General features: G+C 44.2%; 1 long non-coding RNA gene across 1 annotated transcript; it reads left to right on the forward strand.

Moving 5' to 3' along the window:
- LOC112269265 lies at nucleotides 1-3,511 on the forward strand. Its single transcript, XR_002960812.1, has 6 exons — nucleotides 1-328; nucleotides 483-832; nucleotides 938-1,721; nucleotides 1,892-2,077; nucleotides 2,165-2,342; nucleotides 3,030-3,511. It is a non-coding gene; the product is annotated as an uncharacterized LOC112269265 (long non-coding RNA).
- Nucleotides 3,512-6,789: the final 3,278 nt, after the last annotated feature.

A 6,789-nucleotide genomic window follows, 5' to 3' on the forward strand; every position in this document is an offset into this window, starting at 1 on the left:
TGCCGGCTCGATCAACCCATACGAACTGCAATGGATATCGTCTGGTTTTTCACTTTGTAGTTTGTACAACTACCGGGGGATTCGCGATGGCCACGTGCTTTTCTTGTTTGCTTTCTTGGGCGCTTCGGCCATGGGATCTTGCAGCAGGGATCCAAGGTTGCCACGGCCTCACACTGTGCCGCACGCACCACAACTGTTCGACGGAATGCCGGGCCAGGCCAGCGATAGTGCCAGTCGGCCACCACCCTGTCTCCGGCAAGTGCCTGCCGGCACATACACACTAGCTGTTCATCCGGTCGGTCAGCTTGCTTGGTTGCTGCAGACCACAGTAAGTGTTCCGTCCCATAATCGGGTCGTCGACCGCCACTCTCCAATCCATGTATGCATGTCCCTGTGCTGTGCTTCCGGCCTTGCGGTGGTGGCCTGTGACTTATGGATTATTGGCCACTTACTAACTTCATGTTATTGTCTGATACGATCAGGCCCTTTTCTTTCTCGCCCCGGAGTCCGTCTGCCGGACTTTATGCACATCCAGTACACGAGCACTGTGGGCTGTGGCCATCGGCTGGTGATCATCATCATCCAAGTTCCACCGTATCAGTGCTATAGCTCCTTCAACATGCTAAATCTAGTCGGCTGCCTCTCGAGTGGCGAGCAGCATCCTTTTTCAAGGGTGGAGATTGCCTGGCATCCGGGGAGCCGTGCGATCTGGATCCGAATCGCCTTTTGCTCATGCTCTACGCGCACCAGGATTTGGTGTACGTACGTACGTACGCCTTTTGCTTTGGTGGTGTTACGGCCGGGGCTTAAGGCTGCTTCTTAAGTGGAGAAGGTAATGCTTTTTGTGAAACCATTGCTAGTTCTGTAGATATTTTATATGCCTCATGGACACCTTGATTCCTAAATGCTCCACACTGGATGCACTGATGGACTGCAGGGTGCTGCTCACCCTTTATTCAGTGCACATGACAGAATGCTGACACCACTGCTGATCTATGCCACTAAACCATGTGAAGAAGGCCAGCTTTCCTGCATCCTTTTCATTACCTTTTGTGCTCACAAAGTTATCTGCAAATAGTTTCATAATCCAAGTGCCTCCTTTGATGCCTAAAGGCTACCGGCTGTTCACAGTTTCCATCCTAGTAACAGGAACAAACTGTTGGGTCCATAAGTGAAGACATCAAGATGCAGGAAATTAAAATCGTTCCTGGTTTCATCTGTTTCCCTCCGTCGAATGAATGACCGACAATTCAACCGTCCTTGGAAGTCCTTTCATTTGCATGTCCAAATCCCACCACGCATGCATGTCCCGGTTTTTTCGTACATTCCTGAAGCTGGGGAATCAATGAGATGCGATTCAACAGCGACCTCGCATCATAAAAGCCCTTACAGGGAACTATCCAAAAGATTTCCCTGTACTGGTTTTGCAGTAATTGTAGGGTGCAAATAGATGGTCCACTTTTCCCCACAGCGAAATGTTGTCGTCTCCAAAGAAGAAATGATGTTCCTGCATTTACTGTCCGTGGGTCTGCATCTGTCCTTATTGTTTAATCATGCAGTTCATTGATTTTTGAATTAGAAAGAAAGGAGTATATGGCCTGCTCAAGGTAGGTGAATAGAAGTAGACGGGAATCATAATACACACTGGAGTCTACCATCTTGAGAAAATTCAAGCAGACAAAACCCAGATAATTTTTATCCAAGTAAAAAGGAACATTCAGGTAGGCTACTAGTCTAAGACGCTATTTTGTTTGCATGGTTTAATTACCAAAACATTCTCCTGCTGTTGCAAATAAATATCTTATCTTAGGCCTTCTGCTGTTCCATCAGCCTTTTTTTACCTTTTGCGATCACTTTAGAGTAACAGTTCAAAGTGGCTTTTCACACACAGGTAGCAAGATCTATCTACTTTGACTAACTGCTATGTGTGCGCACCTCCATGGAGATCTGTTTCGCAACAAGTGCTCAAAGTGGCCGCACAAAGTGATACATAGTGACTTCCAAGAACTTTGCATTTCCCCCTGGCTACACATGGCCATGGGCTTAATTGGCCGAGAAGTGGGAGCATTATCAAAAGGTGGAATCATGTCAAACCATTTTGCTGTCCTATTTCTGCAATGACAACTTCCTTGAGTCGTAAGCTTGTTTCTTTTTCTTGGTTCAGAACAATGGAAAAGGAAACTTATCTAGAAGCTTGCCTCATCTTTTTCTAGCAACAGATTCAAAGGAAACACCGTCCTGGACCGAGAGTTGGCAAAAGGAGAATTCGACAGGAAATTGTCTCGAATGGGGTTCTAGAAATGTTGGACCCGACTCCATCATGTCTTGCTCCTTTCTTAAAGGTAAGTGATCTGTCCAAATCACATGAGTTGTCTACACATTATGATAGCTTCACGCTCAAACCAGAAAGGATTTTTCAAGCCAAGTTTACAACTATTTTCAGAGATGGGCCTGTTCTTTTAGAAAAAACTAAGGCGCACATCAAGACTAATGCACTCTGATTTGAAGTGATATAGTCACATGGTTATTCTCTTGCAAACTGTGGAGTTTTTTATCGACGCTTGTTCTGAGATTTCAGTTGAATTGATTTAAATGGCATGAAGTGTTCCATCAGTTTATCACGAACTCTAGCCCTAAACTCTCAGTTCTCCAAGTCATGGCAGGATAAAAGAAGAGACAAACCAACAGACAGAAAGGAAAAGCAACCCCAAATTCTAGCATCATCATGTCACAATAAAAGAACCACTAGGGTGCTGTCTATCCACCTCCCGTTTGGCTTTCCATCCTCTCTTCTTCTTTTCCCCACTTACTAGGTTCAGAACTTGTAACTCAGATAGTATTTCATGACGTCAAGCCAGCCAATTACTATAATTTTACAGAAATGCATGTCATAATCTATCTTCATCGATCCATAACTGCTTTGATTTTCAGCTAGTCACCAGTTTAATCTCATGCATACATTTGGATCAAATATGTCATGGAGATATTTTAGTACCCTCGTAAGTTTGGAGACTATTTACTTTTGACAGTATGTACACTTGAAGACTAGGTAGGTAAAAAGAGTGGGAAGCTGGGAAGAGGGACAAGAAGAGAAACAGCATAATGGCGGGGAAGGACTTTGAAAGAGCCAACTGGGCCCAGAAGGGGGAGGCCCAGGCGAGCCACAAGGAGGGGGCAGGAGGACGGAAGCTCAGAGCTGGCGGGCCCGGTTCTGTTTCCGTGGGCCAACCAAGGTAGTAGGCCTTTTAATTTTCTCCTCGTGGGGCCACCGCTCAGAGGCCTTCACATGACCCTTGTCTCCTGACGCCCCTTGCTCGCGCGTCGAGTACGCACGTACGTTGCGGCGGGCCCACCCGATTCGGTTTCAGCAGTGGTAGTTGTCCCACGTGGCATCATCTAATTTGTCTTTGTTTGGAAACAGCATGATTACATTTCTACATCGAGTTCAAGCTCGACTTTGAGTATGTGGGTTTCGAGTATATTGACAATTGAAATTTTCTGCTGATTCGTGTGTGCCCTTTTTGAAGGTTTATCTTTGGTAGCTGTTGCAAGTTCTAGAAGAGGTGGGCTCTCTTCGCACGAAAAACCAAAGTAAACATCAGATAGTGTTCACTAGTGTGATGTTTATCTGACTTTTACGGATACATAAACCAAGTAAACATCAGATGGTGTTTAACTAGTGTGATGCAGTGCTATGATTAATCACCCCAAGGATGGATCATGCATATGCATGCATAGTGTTAAGCAGAGACAAGAATTAAAGGCAGGTGATTGATTAATCCGTGGAATCAGGGGATCGATCGAAAGGCAAATTAAGTGTCCGGTCATGGTCCCTTGTGTCGATCTTGGTGATGATGTGCTATAATAATGGCGCCGGGCTATTTTTTTCTTATATATACTTGTTTTTCTCTTGTTTCATACTTTCATTTGGAATAAGTAACACGCTGCATCAATCGTGGAGCTCTTACTGTTTAAGTAAAAAAAACATGCCGCAGTCATTTAGTAAATACTTCTTGGACGGTTTGATCTCTTGGTGAATTTGGTTGGTAGACATGGCGCTGGCTTGGCCAGGCAGACACGTCCATGGACGGCCGCAGATTTGCATATGTTGTCATCCACCTTTTAATTTCCTGATTCTGCAATCGTTTAATTTGGACGGTTTTCAATTTTTCCAGGTTCTGCAATATATCCTTTAATTTGGACGGTCTTTTTTTTTCCTGGTAGCAAGCAAGGATATGCCATGCATCAAGTTGACTGGACACTTTTTCTTTCGATTTTCTTGCATGTGGAATGAATAGTACTGTACATGTGTATACACCGAAGCAACTTGCGAGAACTATATTCCAGTAATATTCTTCCTCGCCCTTCGATCTTGTGTGTCCATCCAATAATGTGGTCCGTTTTTTGACATTGAAACACAGGGAGAGACCAATATATAAATCATGGATTCACAGAAAACAATACTATAATAATATTCGTCTGGTCGCCATCGGCCGTGTCCGTGTGGGTGTTATAGGTTGCATACATATGTTTCGTATCCAGCCGTGTGGGTGTTATAGGTTGCAATTCATGTCGATCGATGTTGTTGTAAGTGAACAAAACTGCTGAGCGTGCCGTCTGTATATACACGTGTAGCGTACGTTAATTAGCAGCTAGCAAGTGGTTGTGTTGTTGATGATGCATACGTGTTGTCTTATCCGGTAGCGGGGTGAGGGAATAATCCGAGATTGCAATTGGTGGTGAGACAAGGACGACGACCCTCACTCACACCTTGCTCCCTCCTCTCCTCCTCTGGACCACAATGCACCCGGTGGTAGCTGCCTGCTGTAGTTGCTGCTCCCTTGCGTGTCCGCTGCTGAAATGACCGCAATGCCCCCTCAACTCGTCGTCCTATTGCAATCTACTCACTCCGTTACATAATTCTTGTCGGAATATTGCATGTACGTAGACAATTTTTAGAAATAGATACATCTATTTTTGAGCAAATTTGAGACAAGAATTATTGAACGGAGGGAGTATTATCGTACATTTTGTACCCCTCTTTTTTCTATTGCATGCGGTTTTTTTTTTACAAATTACTTGAATATTGACAAGCGCGATTTCAAAATTTGAATGAATTCACTAGTATACGTCATCCATCCTTGGAGCGTATATGCATGCTCTTGACCGGTATGGACATTTCGCTGCATGACTAATTGTGGGGGGTCATCTAATTGCCATTTCTATCCTGCATGTATGCATTTAATTAGTGACAAATTAGCCGCACGCGCCTATGATTAAGGACTGCAAATGCATGCATGGTCCTGCATATACCGAACGTACGTGCATTGGCAGATGGAGTATGAATTTGTTCCGTGTGGGTCTCAACGATCGATCTCGTGCATCCTTCGATCTTCAGGTTAGGTATAGGCAGATATATAGGTTTGCCAAAAAAAAAATCAGATCCAGAAATTATGGGCCAGTTTCTCAACGTAGTACAGGTAGTTGTAGGTAGCCTAGCTAGCTAGGTTACATAGCGACTGATCCATTGATATGCATGCATGCGACAACCGAGCGTGTTGTGCAGTGCATCGCTAGCTGGCCGGGAAAGTCTAACGTCGTACGAACCTAAGTTTATTATGTATGTACGAAATTCTTCTTGAGCTTGAGTTCGTGCTTACTTAATTAATTTTGTACATTTCCACATTTTAAGGAGATTTCTTTAAAACATTATGGCCCTATAAAAAGTGCAAACAATGTCCAGTTAGTGAGCAAAATTCACGATATAACGTAGCTATCCCATGGGTAGGTTATACTCCCTCCACCCGGAAATAAGTGACTTGATCATATTTATTTTCTCACGAATTTTTGTATGCATGGAGAATATAAGGAATTTTCACTATGGAGGAAGACTCGGCGCATGGAGTCTAGCAATAAACATATAGTCTAGCTAGTAATTAATTAGTTAATTGCATCTCTGTCCTATGGAGAATCAAGCTAGCTAGCCCATTTCACTATGGAGGAAGACTCGGCGCATGGGAAGCATGCATGCAGAGCTAGCCCTAGCTAATTTTCTCCTATTTGTTTCAGTATTGTACCTGCAAGCAATGTAAAAGGAGGCAGGAAATTACTTAAGGGTCCAAATGAACATGGGTCCATGGAGAGTACTGTACTCTGTCAGTATATTACTTTTATAACGGTATACAAGAGTCGAACAGTAGTTCTTGTTTTTTCCAAACACAGCTCGACCGATCGTACACATATAAGTTTTTCCCTGAGGATTTTTTTTAGGGAATCGTACATATAGTTAGTTTGTTATGGGAGGGACAGATGGGTAATTACGCGTGTGGGCCAGCGCGACACTAGCATCTCCGTGGTGGGCCTGTCGTGTCCCCCGGTCCACCCCTCTCTCACTCACTCACGTACAAAGTGTGAGAGCTAGCTTGCCAAATGCCAAGTGAGTGAGTGAGAAAGAGAGAGAAGCTGCCTAGCCAATTATAGCCGGACGTACGAAAAGTTTAGCTAGCTACCAAAGCAATCTCCTGCCCCTGTAGCTCTCCCCCTTCCTCCTCTATAACTCTCTTCCTCTTCTCTCTATGCAGCCATTGCCAATTTGACATGCTAGCTAGCTGCTGTTTGTTAATTTATAACCCCTTCTTCGATCTCCTCCTCCTCTTATAGCTTAGCTACTCAGATACATATAGCTCTCGTCGATCAGAAAGCGTTTGCAATTCGATCGACGTCCTAGCTAGCAACCATGGATGATATCTGAGCATATGCATGGCTAGCTCTGTGTGGGTAGCTGCTCTG

The sequence above is a fragment of the Brachypodium distachyon genome, chromosome 5 (genome assembly GCF_000005505.3).
Source record: "Brachypodium distachyon strain Bd21 chromosome 5, Brachypodium_distachyon_v3.0, whole genome shotgun sequence".
In the NCBI taxonomy this organism is placed as follows: domain Eukaryota; kingdom Viridiplantae; phylum Streptophyta; class Magnoliopsida; order Poales; family Poaceae; genus Brachypodium; species Brachypodium distachyon.